General features: G+C 42.2%; 1 long non-coding RNA gene across 1 annotated transcript; it reads right to left on the bottom strand.

Annotated features, from left to right (window-relative positions):
- Positions 1 to 408: 408 nt before the first annotated feature.
- LOC116733647 (uncharacterized) lies at positions 409 to 14805 on the bottom strand. The gene is made up of 3 exons (XR_004342071.1): positions 14794 to 14805; positions 11280 to 11284; positions 409 to 458 (listed from the first exon to the last, which is right to left on the bottom strand). It is a non-coding gene; the product is annotated as an uncharacterized LOC116733647 (long non-coding RNA).
- Between the last annotated feature and the right edge of the window lie 624 nt (positions 14806 to 15429).

Below are 15429 nucleotides of genomic sequence, written 5' to 3'. Positions count from 1 at the left end.
TCGATGACCTGATCCTCAGCAGCAACAGAAGCTGGCTCTCGAGACGTGGAATGTCACCTGGGGAAAGAGAAAGACAATGAGCTGATGTGTGAGGTTGAGAGGTTCTGGCTGCAAATAGTCGTTCTCACCTCAGCAATTGACTCTGGTTCAGGAACCAGTGTCACTGAGAGGGGTTGGACACTCTTTCACTCTGGAGTTACCCCTGGTGGGAGGCGCCGGGCAGGAACCCCCCATCTTGGTGCCTGTATGTTGGGGTTTACCCCAGGTGAATGACAGGGCAGTCTCCCTCCACCTACGAGTAGGGGGACAGATTCTGACTATTGTTACCAGAAAAGATTACCCATCCTTTTTGGAGGGGGAACTGGAGAGTGCTCCTCCCTTGTTCAGATGGTAAGCTTATTTATTAAGCTTATTTGAAGTTTACTCTGATATTTGCGCTAGAAATGAGACCAAAAATACTGTTTTTGCAGTGAACTGCAAAACAGCTGAAACACTGAGTTCCTTTAAATCTACACTAAACCCCCACCTGCTTTGTGTTTTTGCAGCGTGGATGTTTGTTCCAGATTTGTGGAGCACAGAAGCTGAATGCTGCTTCTCCGTGTTTGGTTCTGGTTCTGGGCATGCACAGCAGAACCAGAACCAGAAGACCTGAGAGGTCTGGAAGGTTGATACAACAACAGCAGATCTTTAATTTGCTGTCCAGACTTCCATCTATTTGATTTTTCTCTTGCTCTTGCCTGTAATCTTCTTCATTCCCGACCAAACATTTCCAATGTTCCTTTGTAGTTTGCTCTTCAGCTTGTTCCTGTACGCCTCCTTGCTGTCTCAAATCTCAACTGTGAGCTGCTTCTGTATGTTCCTCAATAACTCCCTCCCATATGGCTCCTTTTTTCTTGTTTTTTCTTGTGTGTTATCCACACAGAAATTTATATAGTGGTATTATGTATATATTGGAATATTAGGCAATGTCAATCACGCGCTGGCTCGCTCTGCTATATTACAGCTCCTTCATCACAATGGAGCCTGCTATGATGCTATAAATGCTCAGTTTGTCAAGATGGCCACTGGTGGCGGATAAAAAATTTCCCTAGAATGGCAAGTTCTTTCACCGACATTAGCACATTTAGCAGCACATACATGAGCACTCTGGACAGTGCCAAGAGCTTCCTCCTGGCTCTGATTGGTTGCTTTGTGACTCATTGGCAGATGTCAATAAAAGCAATAAAAACTGAATAGTTGCACCGGATTAGTTGAAACGAAATATCAACATTGCTGTCTGAGTGCATTTCTGCATAAAGCACAGCAATAAACTTCTGAACATTCAGACAACACTTCACACAGAGCGCTGCTGAAGTAGTTTGACCCAGACCTGGTGAGTATGGCAGGCGGATGACTCTGCAAAGAGAGCCATCTATACTTCTAGTCTGCTCTGCATTCCCAGAACCAGAAGATACAAGAGCTCTGGATGGTTGATGGCAGCAGGTCTTTATTCTCGTACACGTACAGAAATATTTAACCCAGACTTTTAAGAGTTGTGTAATTTCATTGCATGACAATTTCCATTTACTTTTTTTTTTAGATAAATTTAATACAAACCTATCAAATAAACCTTACATAATTCCTATTCATCACTGTAATGTAAGCTATTTATTTTAATTGCTAATTGTAATCCTCAGGTTTATGTATTTAGTATTATTAAAGTATAGTTGTATTAAATTAATAATGAGTATTTAAAATACAAAAAGTATATTGTTTGAATTGCACAATAATCAAGTTATAATAGCATTTTTGAAATTACCATAAGCCATTTATGCTTATGCAATAAACCAATTTAAAATTCATCATATTCATTCAATTCCTTCCCATTCAGTCAATTGTGATGATGCATATATGCATATGCATAAATACATAAACCTTCCTGATGAAGCCCCTGACCTGCCAGAATAAAATATCCATCCATCCATCCATCCATTTTCTGTTCACCCTTTGTCCCTAATGGGGTCGGGAGGGTTGCTGGTGCCCATCTCCAGCTACGTTCCAGGGTACACCCTGGACAGGTCGCCAGTCTGTCACAGAGACATACAGGACAAACAACCATGCACACGCACACTCACACCTAGGGAGAATTTAAAGAGACCAATTAACCTGACAGTCATGGTTTTTGGACTGTGGGAGGAAGCCGGAGTACCCGGAGAGAACCCACGCATGCACAGGGAGAACATGCAAACTCCATGCAGAAAGACCCCAGCCGGGAATCGAACCCAGGACCTTCTTGCTGCAAGGCAACAGTGCTACCAACTGTGCCACTGTGCAGCCTACTAGAATAAAATATGCAGTTAACAAAACACCAACTAAAAATACATCATACAGAACCAGGAACCTCCCACATAACTTCTTACAAAATGCATGCCACATGTTGTGAACAAAGGGAATGCTACCTGCCTCGTTTAGCTACTGATGTTACTAGTCATTTTAACCAGCATAATAACCGATTGCAAAGGGTTAATTTAACCCATTATCAACCGGTACCATATAATATACAATACTGATAATCTGTGAAAAAATTGACCAGATATACACCGCTCAGTCAGAAGCAACGTATCATTTCAGCACTGTCAATCACTCATGTGCGCACGCTGCTCACACTCTCCCTGTTGCTCTCTGCTACACTGCAGCTGGAAGGAGGTGGAGGAGCTTCAGTCTTTACAGATTATCTGTCTCATGCCATACTGTAATGGCATGGTGTCCATTTTAACAAACCTGGAGAAAAAAAACTCTTTTTTTGGTAAAAGTTACATGTTGCAGCTTTAAGAACTTCATATTTGAAGAGAATCTTAAATTCTATTCAGGATTTAACAGGGAGCTAAAACAGAATAAATATGATCTCTTGTTATCAGAACTCATTAGAACTGCAGTGTTTGAATCAGCTGCAGTTTCAATGAGTTAAACTTTGTTTAACTTCATTTTATGGACCTTCTGATAGCATGCAATTACAGTAGTCCAGCCTTGAAGTAACCAATGCATAGAAGTAGTTTTTCACTGTCACTCCTGGACAGAATATTTCTGATTTTGTCAATATTCCAGAGATTAAAAAAGAAAATCCTAGAAACCTGTTTAATATGGGATTTAAATGACATATCCTGGTCAAAAATATCACCAGGGTTTTTTACCTTACCGTTACAGGTCATTGTATCCAGATCACGTGATGAGTTAGTTTGCTTTTTCAGAGTTTCAGGTCCAAACACAAAAACTTCTGTCTTATCAGATTTTAAAAGAAGAAAGTTTAGTGTCATGCAGGTTTTTGTCTTCAAGACATCCCTGTAGTCCACCTAACAGACTGGATTCATCAGGTGGTATGGATAGATATAGCTGAATATTATCAGCACAACAGGAACGGAGCCCTGTGGTACTCCACGAGTAACCCTCGAGTGTGAAGAAGATTTATCATTCACACAAGCAAACTTGAATCTGTTGGACATATAGGATTTAAACCAACCTGTTTGTACAGGCACATGCAGAGGGAGGGGGGAGGGGGGCTTGAGCCCCTGCCCTTTTTATCCTTGATGCCCCTAGTGCCCTTTTTGAGTTTTTTCTTTTTTTTTAAATTAAAAAATATATTTTTAATCTGTATGTCAGAAGGCCTGTTTGTGCCCCTCAGCAATAATATTTAGCTAAATATAATAATTTAGTAAAAATAAACTAGTCTGGCTGCCCTCAGTCTAATAATGACTCTCAGAGCCTCCATGTTGTTCAAACTCCGGGTCCATGGTGAGGAGGAGGAGGATCTGTGTCCTCTAACTATCAAATTATGGGCAAGAATATTTTTTCATACACTGGTTTGTGAATAAAAACGTAGGTCTGATGTTGACGTTAGAAAAACTGTTTCTATTTATATTTTCATAATGGTCCTTGCAATAGTGGAACAAAACCCGCCTCGCCATTAAACTCAGAAATGCTTCAGCTGCAGAGAAAACTTCTGACTTTAACTTCATCATTCTGCTAAAAGCCCGGTTCACTACAGGCAGTCTGAGTCTGTCCACTGACAGATATAAAGAATATCTGTCTTTACATCAGACATCCTGATATAAGACACGGTCCCGACTGTCACCGCGAGTCGCAATGCAGATCAAAGCTCCAGTACCACCCGGTACCACCTGGTACCTGCTCTCTGTTCGCTCTGCTTCTCCTTAACGTTTCTACCAGGTGGTTTAAAGCCGCTGCTGATGGGATCTGGGCTGGAGGTTCGCGGCTGTAAATAGAAGTTATTGCAGAACCTCAAGTGTTAAAGGAAGATTCGGCCCAGAGCATTTAGAGTTCACAAAATAAACATCAGAGAAAATATTGTAGCAATAATTAGAACCGCAGCAAAAAGCCAAACATGCCACAATGAAATGAATCAAAATGTCTCCAAAGCATCGGCTGACTGACAGGGGCCACCGGGGGATTCCAGGTAGATTTCAGGTAGATTCCAGGTAGATTCCAGAGATGCGCATCGCAGCAGCTGTTCCTCCAGGGCCGGCCCAAGGTAATATGGGGCCTTAGACAGAACCCCGCTCCCTCCGGAACCCGTCCTACTAAGAACCTCAGCATCCTAACATGTTTAAATATAGATAAGGTGAATCTGTGAGAGGGAGACCAGGTTTATTGGCAGAGTTTAAAATCAATCACTGATTATTGGTTATTTGCTGTGATGTATTTGTGAACAAACCCAATTCAAACACAAAGATTACACCATATTGTAGCCATGGTAACACAACAATCAAACTATCAAGATGATTCTTTAAACTTTTACAAAGTAAACTTCCTAATTAAATCCTAAATGTACTATTTATTTTTCTCAGCTGAATGCATTAAATAAAATGTAATAACATTGTTATTCTCTATAAATGATGCTACAGGTTTAGATCTATGATCTGTGTTACAATTAAACCATTTCTAGGGGCCCCTGAGTGTCTGAAAGCCCCTGAGTGTCTGGAGGCCCCTGAATGGCCCCTACCAGCAGCTACTGAGTTTTCTTTGCCTTGATATCCCAGTCTTATAATTCTAGGTCTCAGAGGTTTAACATCAAACTATTATATAGAGTTAAGCCCTTTGAGTTTTTGATCTATAAATCAGTCTGCAGCCACGTTGTTCTAGAGGTTAAATAGATGTTATTAGGGCTTAATTAGTAAAATGGCAGCAAATTAGCTTATTTCATAACCTTTGACCTTCTCTCCTCTGGTCTGTTTAACAGCTCCAGTCTCAGATCAGCTCAGCCCTCCAGGACTGTCAGCAGCAGAAACAGAAACTTTATACCTGATGAGGAAAACATAGACTAGATTTGCTTTGCATTTCCCCGCATGATGGCAATGATATAGTAGGATCAAATTAGATTCTCGATTAATATGGGTTGTTGTTATGTTGTTGTACGGAGTTTTTGTTCAATGTGCCCCTTTTTTAAATTTGAGAGACCTTTGAAGGTCTCTGCACGGCCCTGTGTTTGTACATTGGGGCCAAAAGCAGCTCTGAGATCTACCAATAGAAAAACAGGCACAAGTCCATTATCTGAGGTCAAAACAATATCATTTGTACATTTCCCAAGTTCTTTTGAGGTTTATTATGAGCTCTGAAACCCGACTGAAACTCTTCAGTAGTATTTAGACTCATACATTTCACAAGCCACTATTTGCTCAAGGATTTTAGATTAGAAAGGAAAATTAGACATAGGTTTGTAGTTTATCAAGTCATCTTGATTGAGAAAAGGACTCTTATGTAAATGCTTAATTACAACTGTAAACAGCGTATTTCCTGCTTTCCTACATTTGGGTTCTCAGTAAAGAGCATCTTATGAACTTCAAAAAGTTTAACATAAAAGCACAAAGGCCAATAAAGGCTTCGCTGTGAGAGACAAGAAAGTGTTAGAGGAATCAAAAGCTGGTGAGATGTAAGACGCTAAACAAGAATAGATGATTCAATTCTCTTTTGACCACAAGTTACAAAGAACAGACAGTTTTCTGCAGACAAAAAAAACTAGGCTTTTCTTAACTCTTTCATATAAGTTGAACTAGTAATGCTCTGTTTGAATCCCAGACAACAGCATCCATTCACTCAGGCTAATCAGTTTACTGCTTAAGAAACTCACTGACTCAGTCTTGTTAGGAGAAGTCAAGCAAGGCCATGAACAGAAAGGGCTTCAACTTTCTCATGTAAAACCACTGGATACTGCTGAGGGTTTTAGTGTGTGTGTGCATGTCGGGGTGTGTCTGTTGAGCATATGGCAAAGCATTTTCTGCCGAGTCAGTGCTGTTCTCAAACATGCAATTGATTGTGCTGCGGTTTTGCCAGCCAAGAGCAGTTAAAAATACTCCACCTAACCAAATGAGGTGCAATTTGTTTGTTTCTCTTTAAGGCTCTAAAGTGGAACCATGTGAGGCAAAGACTTTTATTTCCTGAAGGCTTTTTTTTTTCTTAGCTTCTTTGAAAATAATTAGAAATCTCAATATTATTGCTACCACATTTCAAACGTAATTAAAAGCTGTGGGAATTGTTCTCTTTTCTGATGTGGTCTGATGGATTTTTTTCCCTATAGCTTAGAAAAGCTAAACAAGCATGATGTTTCAAAATGAGCCTTTCAAAAAATGTGCTGTAGGCCAGAAAATGTTGAACCATCTCCAGATGCAGAGGTTGAATAGCTATTACCAAAAATAAAGAGGCAACAAATTTATATCTACATGTGGTGATCATGTCATTGTATAGTAAGCACATGTTTTTTGCCTACCAGAACTGTTAATGAAGCAATGTGAGAACAGATCCAGAACCTCCAAGTCTCCCAGCCACAGTGTGATGTGGAGGTTGAAGAACATTGGAACCTGGAATCCCAGACAAACGTTTAAAGCATATTGTGTGTTTCTTTCTTCAGATTTTAAAGCAGTTACATTAAAGGTTGCTATTACCAAACACATGAGAGGACAAGAGCTTTTTCTGGCTCCCAAACATGTTTTTGATATTTGAGGTTTACAACTGTGGTCAGAATTGTTGGACTCCTTCTTGAAATCAGACAACACTGTTAATGTGTTCATGGAAATGACCTTAGTAAAACTGTTCATACCTGTAAGGCTTCCAAAAGAACAAAAACAAAATCTTCACAAAGTTCAAGCTGTATGTTTTATTGATGTCCCAAATTGTCAGGGGGGAAAAAAAGTGAAACATTTTCTGTGTTCTCTGCTTCCAAGATAAATCTGGTCATTCAATTAGTTTTAAAACCACACCTGAACTCTTTTAGTATTCACATTTCTCCTGAGTAATCAAAATTTTACCTTAAGGAACTCTGGCTAGCAGGACTGTGGCACTTGAACTGTGAAACTACTCTCACACGTTTGGTAAAAAGCACATTCATCAAGACAATATAAAGAACAAATAAACAGTCTGGACCTCAGAAAGACGATGGTAGACACACACTTATTGTGAGGGTGAAGGTTACACTGTCATTTCCAAATATTTCATGCTCCTGATGCCATTACAAGGCATCAGGAGACAAATTCTGTTGGAAACAACCCTGGGCGTGGCCATGTGTGCAAAATTTCAAAAAACTTTGAGGGCAAAAAAAAGAAAAGAAATATTAACAAGGACTCTGGGTTTCTCCCAAGAAGGTTGTTGCTCAGCTTGACTCTACTGGAGATGATGTGTTAAGGAAGACAATTGTGAAAGTTGTCCACTGTGGAGGACTCTGAGGCCACAGAGTAGGAAAAACTCCTTTGCTGAAACAATGGCACATCAATAAAGTTTGCTCAAACATTTGAAACATGGTGATGTGTTTTGGAAGTCTGTTCCAAGTTTGGTCTGATGAGGCTGAACTGGAGCTCTTTGGCCAGAGAAATGTTGCTTTTGCTTGGAGAAGGAAGGAAACCGTCAAAACAAAGACCTGTGATCCACATGGTGGTGGGAGCATCATATGGTGACTCAGGCTCTAGGAACCTTCATGTTCATGGAATGTTTACTAGAAAAGCAAACCTTAAATTAAAATCACACACCCCTACACCCATACATACAGTACATACAGTATGTGTGTGGGCGTGCGTGTGTGTGTGTGTGGGGGGGGGTAAATTAATGTGTATTAACTATTAAACTGTATTAACAATGCAGCCACAAAATGGGCATTTTAATGTGTCAGGGAGGGCATCCGGCATGAAACTGCCAAATCTAACATGCGGGTCAAGAACATGATCTCCAGTGCACTGGACCGGTCAAAGCCTGGGTTGACAATATCATTAGAGCTGGTGATCAACAGCACTCAAGGTATGCACTGGGTGAAGTAAAGGGAAAGAGAATGTGTTATTGGATTTTTTATTATCTAATATTCTTTACTATTAACAAAATTGCGGAAAAAAAGGTGTTTTGTGTCAAAACATCCTGTATGAGGCCCACATCTGTGTGAGTGTATTGGGGGTGACCTGAATAGGAATTTCATACCACAAACATGCAAATGTGAGCTGGTATGACAATAGAAACCCCTGAAAATATTCATTTCCTTGGCAACTATGGGGACGTAGTGAGGTTACTGCACTGGTAACGAGCCTCACAGCAGGTTATTCAGGCACCCAACTGTGGAGTTATTGCTCAAGCTCTGGCCATCTTCCTTTCAGCCTACATTTAGCTTTCTTCATGGCTTCAAACAGTAACGTTTGATTCAAAAGTTTGGATTTAAAAGGCATGTGCGAGTGAGGCGGCCTGACTCAGTCATTGTCATGATATGTGCTAGAGATGATGGACTCAATAGCAGAACACAAAAAGGAGATCACAGAGCAACAAAACAGGGACAAGGTTGCATGAAAAGGATCCAGTAAGGATAGAATGAGGGAGAGGTGGTTAAATACTCGGCCTTTGAATGCTGGAACAATGGGCCAGTGCTAATTAGAAAACAAGGTGCAGCTATGAGGGGAGAGAAGAAACCAGGCTGGAGAGAGAGAGAGAGAGAGACAGAGAGAGAGAAGTTGCACAGCAAGGAAAAGGAAACTCTTACAGGGGAGCTGGGAAAATATGAATATAACTGTTGCCAGATCAGCCAACGCAACAAATAAATAAACATAATCTAACTAAACAAAGTAAGAACAGACTGATCTAAAGTAAGACCAAAACCAGACTGACCTAATCAAAACAAGAATAACGAAGGCAAAACACAGATAACAAATAAAAAATACAGACAAACCCAGAAAACTCCCAAAAACAATCTAAGATCCTGACAGTTCCACCAGATCTGCCAGGAGGAATGGGCCACAATACAGGCAAACTAATGTGAGAAGGTAGTATGCAATGTTTACCAAAAATTATGCAGTTCGAAGGCATGACTAACAAATTCTGAAGAAATGTATGCAAACTTCTGATTCTGAAGACGTTTCTCTTATTATTGTGGCATTTAGCCAATAGAAATAATTTTGTTAATTCTAACTGGATGCGTTAAAGATAAGTTTGGTCTGATTTAACTTCAGACCAAGTTAAATCAGAAAAGATTGTGTGTTTTTATTCAGTATAATTACGGTTCAGGTTTAAAGGGATTGTGCCAACAGTTAAGTTTGTAGGGGGTCTGAGGTAAGGAGTGCAGTGCAGAAGAATGACTGAAGCCACAGGTAAGTTAGTCTTATACCTGTAGATTTATTGTTAACAGTTGCTACACTGTTCAAAACAAGAGTAACAACATGAAAATAAAATAAAATACAATAACAGTACCTGAGCTCAGATAAATGTTACCAGGTGTTGAGAATAGTTAGGGTTCAAGTCAGGTCAAACTAGCAAGAGTCATAGTTTGAGTACTGCAGGTCGTCCTACTGCACAGCTGAAGTGGTTTGTGATGGAAGAACACGCTGTTCTCCCAGGCCACTCAGAATGACTCTGGGTCTGTTCAGAGACTCCATCTTCTTCCTTAGCTGGAAGAAATCCAGGTCCAGAGTTTCTATTTCATTACATGGCCATAAATAAATTAATGGAAATGCTTTAATTTAAAAGATAGCACAATGTTTAAATCCAAATTTTTAATATTCTTACAGTACAGCTTAATCGTGGACTTCAGTTTTTAAATCCCAAGCAGCTCATTTATTCATCAACAACTTATATAGTCAAGAAATTCATGACTTAAACATGACTTTAATTCATGGCTTAAAGGCATGAATTAAAGTGTGAATAAAAACACACACATTTTTATCTCCTGTCTGAAGTTAAGTCCGACCAAACTATTCTTGTTTTTGCTAAGTTAGAAATTATACTGAAATTATTCCTACCTGCTAAATGCCAGCAAACTTAGCAAGGATATTTCTAGAGTTTTTTTAAATAACTTTGCTCCAATTCAAAGGTTTAAACATATTTGGTCATTATTGGAGATATATTTTAAACTTGAGTTTAACATTTTGGGCTTCCTTCCACAAACTTCTGATAGGTTACCTGTCACCCATCCATCCATCCATCTTCTTCCGCTTATCCGAGGTCGGGTCGCGGGGGTAGCAGCTTCAGAAGGGAGGCCCAGACTTCCCTCTCCCCAGCCACTTCTTCTAGCTCCTCCGGGGGAATCCCGAGGCGTTCCCAGGCCAGCCGAGAGACACAGTCCCTCCAGCGTGTCCTGGGTCTTCCCCGGGGCCTCCTCCCGGTGGGACGTGCCCGGAACACCTCACCAGGGAGGCGTCCAGGAGGCATCCTGACCAGATGCCCGAGCCACCTCAACTGGCTCCTCTCGATGTGAAGGAGCAGCGGCTCTACTCTGAGTCCCTCCCGGATGACTGAGCTTCTCACCCTATCTCTAAGGGAGAGCCCAGCCACCCTACGGAGAAAACCCATTTCGGCCGCTTGTATCCGCGATCTCGTTCTTTCGGTCATGACCCAAAGCTCATGACCATAGATGAGGGTGGGAACGTAGATCGACCGGTAAATCGAGAGCTTCGCTTTTTGGCTCAGCTCTCTCTTCACCACGACGGACCGGTACAGCGCCCGCTTGACAGCAGACGCTGCGCCAATCCGCCTGTCGATCTCCCGCTCCCTTCTTCCCCCATTCGTGAACAAGATCCCGAGATACTTAAACTCCTCCACTTGTGGCAGGACACCCCCCCTGACCCGGAGAAGGCACTCTACCCTTTTCCGGCTCAAGACCATGGCCTCGGATTTGGAGGCACTGATCCCCATCCCGGCCGCTTCACACTCGGCTGCGAACCGCTCCAGCGAGAGCTGCAGATCACGATCTGATGAAGCCAAAAGGACCACATCGTCTGCGAAAAGCAGAGATGAGATCCTAAGGCCACCAAATCGGATCCCCTCGACACCTTGGCTGCGCCTAGAAATTCTGTCCATGAAAGTGATGAACAGAATCGGTGACAAAGGGCAGCCCTGGCGGAGTCCAACTCTCACCGGAAACGAGCCCGACTTACTGCCGGCAATGTGGACCAGACTCTGACACCGGTCATACAGGGACCTGACAGCCCGTATCAAAGGGCCCGGTACCCCATACTCCTGGAGAACCCCCCACAGGGCTCCCCGAGGGACACGGTCGAACGCCTTCTCCAAGTCCACAAAACACATGTAGACTGGTTGGGCGAACTCCCATGCACCCTCCAGGACCCTGCCGAGGGTGTAGAGCTGGTCCAGCGTTCCACGACCAGGACGAAAACCACACTGCTCTTCCTGAATCCGAGGTTCGACTATCCGACGGACCCTCCTCTCCAGGACCCCTGAATAGACCTTGCCAGGGAGGCTTAAGAGTGTGACCCCTCTATAATTGGAGCACACCCTCCGGTCCCCCTTTTTGAACAGGGGGACCACCACCCCAGTCTGCCAATCCAGGGGAACTGCCCCCGATGTCCATGCGACATTGCAGAGTCGCGTCAACCAACACAACCCTACAACATCCAGAGCCTTAAGGAACTCCGGGCGGATCTCATCCACCCCCGGGGCCCTGCCACCGAGGAGCTTTTTAACCACCTCGGCGACCTCGCCCCCAGAGATTGGAGAGCCCAACCCAGAGTCCCCAGGCTCCGCTTCCTCAGTGGAAGGCATGTTGGTGGGATTGAGGAGGTCTTCGAAGTACTCTGCCCACCGGCCCACAACGTCCCGAGTAGAGGTCAGCAGCACACCATCCCCACTATAAACAGTGTTGGTGCTGCACCGCTTCCCCCCCCTGAGACGCCGGATGGTGGACCAGAATCGCCTCGAAGCCGTACGGAAGTCTTTCTCCATGGCCTCTCCAAACTCCTCCCACGCCCGAGTTTTTGCCTCAGCAACCGCCCGAGCCGCATGCCGCTTCGCCCGCCGGTACCCATCAGCTGCTTCCGGAGTCCCACAGGCCAAAAAGGCCCGATAGGACTCCTTCTTCAGCCTGACGGCATCCCTCACCGAAGGTGTCCACCAGCGGGTTCGAGGGTTGCCGCCGCGACAGGCACCGACAACCTTGCGGCCACAGCTCCGATCGGCCGCCTCGACAATGGAGGCACGGAACACGGTCCACTCAGACTCCATGTCCCCCACCTCCCCCGGGACGTGTTCGAAGTTTTGCCAGAGATGGGAGTTAAAGCTCCGTCTCACAGGGGATTCCGCCAGACGTTCCCAGCAGACCCTCACAACACGTTTGGGCCTGCCAGGTCTGACCGGCTTTCGCCCCCACCACCGGAGCCAACTCACCACCAGGTAGTGGTCAGTGGACAGCTCCGCACCTCTCTTCACCCGAGTGTCCAAGACATACGGCCGCAGATCCGATGAAACGATGACAAAGTCGATCATCGAACTGCGGCCTACCTGTTACCTGTCACATTTGAGTAAATTGGAGTCATACCTGTGGATGTGTTTTAAGGCCACACCTGAAACACACTATTTCTTGTTTGACATGACAGGAAAGTCAAAAGAAATCAACTAAGATATCAGGAAGAGAATCGTGGAGCTGCATGTCTGGTTCATCCTTTGGAACAATTGACTGATGCTTGAAGTTTCCATCATCCACTCAAATAATTTTATGCAAGGATAAAATTATTATCCTTGCTCCAGAAGGAGCTCAAGAAGATGCTCCTTCTTGAGCATCATAATGGCTCAAGAAGGAGACAGGTTCTTTTGCCAGAGATGAACGGGTTCTGGTCCAAAATTAACCCCAGAGCTTGTGGCTGAAGCTGGTCAGACAGAGTCATTATCCACAGTCAAGCTGTCCGGTACTGACATGGGCTGAAAGGAACAAACACTCACTTCAAAAGAAACATAAAATGTCAGACTGCAGCTCACAGATGTCCACTGGGACAAATATCTTTATTTTTGGAGACATGGCCTGTAGTCTGATGAAACTAAAGTTGAACTGTTTGGGCATAATGCCTATTGCTAAATTAGGGGAAAAAGTGGAGATGCTTGTACCACCCTAACTGTTAAGTGTGAAGGTTGCAGCATCATGCCGTGTTGATGTTTTGCTGCAGGAGGAACTGGTGCGCTCCAGAAAGTATATGGGATCAAGAGATCCTGAGGATCATGAGGATCATGTAGAAGTATGGAAGCAATATCTGAAGAAATCAGCCTGGAAGTAAAAGCTTGGGTCCAGATCGGTCTTCCAAATGGACGATGACCCTCAGCATGCAGCCAAAGAGAAGACAAAGTGGCTTAAGGACAACAAAGTCAAGGTTTTAAAATCTAAATCGAGCTTTAAATTTACAAACCACACACAGAGTCTACTACAATAATATCTAACACACATTGAACCAAAACTATAAAGTTTGTTAAAAAAAAAATAGGTACATCCCAAAACATTAACATATGAAAGACTATAAACTGCTTCATTATAAAGGTGGTGTACACTTTTTAGACCAGCCACTACAATTTTCACAAACAATAATGTTCTACCCAAGTAGAATTGAAAACCCTAAAAACAGGGAAAACAAGAGTAATAGTTTGAAGTGATTGTATTTTAAACAAACATAAACACTATAATTACACCTTAACATTCCTCACACATTTTCTCACACAGCCTGTGAGATGTAAACCATCTTAAGCTCCTTAGTAAGAAACATGGTATTAGCGACAGCAGCAGACACGTAAATATATTTTTGGGGCCTGAGTGGGTAACATCAAATTACCTGTAAAACTGTTAAGAAACAAAAAAAATATGTAAAACTGTTATTCATGCATTCAGGGGGTAACCTAGGTAAATAAAATCTTAATTTTGAATTTGAATAGAATTTGAAGTAACTAAGGTGCATTCACACCTGCTCTGTTTAGTCTGTTTAATCAAACTCTGGATCGTTTGGAGAGGTGTGAATGTAATTGGACTGAAAAAGAAAACTTTGGTGTGCTCAATAACACACCTCAGTCTCAGTTTGGTTGAAGTGAACTCTGGTGTGGATTGACTGCAGTGTGAATGCAAGCGGACTGGAAAAAACTCCAAAAGAAGGAAGCAAACAATAGTGTAGGGCATTCTGGGTAAATTCAACAAAAACAAACCTGAGAGTCCAAAGCTAGTAGGAGAAACTCGTGATCTTTTGCTAAAAGACAAAAGAGAAATCCTACAATCACAAACGTTTGACACCATTCCATTTTTTTTTTTTTACATTTTACGAAGAAGAAAGTTCACATCTTCATCCGAGGTGTTTTTTGTGTCTTTTCCTTCAGTGGTTCAGAGGCGAGAAGGTGAACAGGTTTTTCAAAGGGTTTGGTTTGTGCATGAAAGTGACCAACACCTGCTGAAAATGTATCAAATTTTGCTTCCCAATTGAACTGAGTCTGCTGGACTATCAGGTGAAAACACCCTAAAAGTTAATATTGCCACTTTGCGTAATTTAGCAGGACAGCTCCAGTTTGAAACCACGTATTTACAAATATTTTGTAAATTAGGTTGTGTGACATGAAAGGAAATCCTTGAGAAATGAATGTTGTTTTTTTTAAGTTTTATATGAATCTCAGACAAAGAGAAATGTGAATGTAAATCTACCCTCTCATGAGAAAATCAAGAAGTGCAAGCACATAGTTTTGGTGCCTTCAGAGTTTTATACATGGACAGATTTAACTGTCATTCAATTGTACACTTAAAAATTTACATATTCAAAGAAATTTTGTTGCAAGGCTCTAATAATAATAAAGTAAATAACTAATAATAAAAGCATCAATATTTCTATCAGATAACATTTCCAGAAATTGTAGCAGTACAAACAGGAAAAAATATTTTATTGCGTGTTTACATAAGAATATAAAAGTTGAGAGGAAATATTTGTTGACAGTTTTTGAAGAGTTGACTTTTAAATTAAAAGTAGCAGTAAGGGGCCATGGCCTGTTGAAGTCACCAGGATGTTTGGTCATGTACTAATCCTGACTGCAGTGTTTAACATTATGTAACAAAATGTAGTTTTGGGAAATATGCAAGAAGAAAATTGATTTTGAGATGAATAATATGTTGCAGAGGTACAGGTGAAGTATAGTATATTATAGTTTGTGTTTATGTTGATAGAAGAATGT

The sequence above is a fragment of the Xiphophorus hellerii genome, chromosome 15 (assembly GCF_003331165.1).
Source record: "Xiphophorus hellerii strain 12219 chromosome 15, Xiphophorus_hellerii-4.1, whole genome shotgun sequence".
Taxonomy (NCBI): Eukaryota; Metazoa; Chordata; class Actinopteri; order Cyprinodontiformes; family Poeciliidae; genus Xiphophorus; species Xiphophorus hellerii.
Note: the sequence above shows the minus strand (reverse complement) of the source record. Positions and strands in the feature narration are given on the sequence as shown.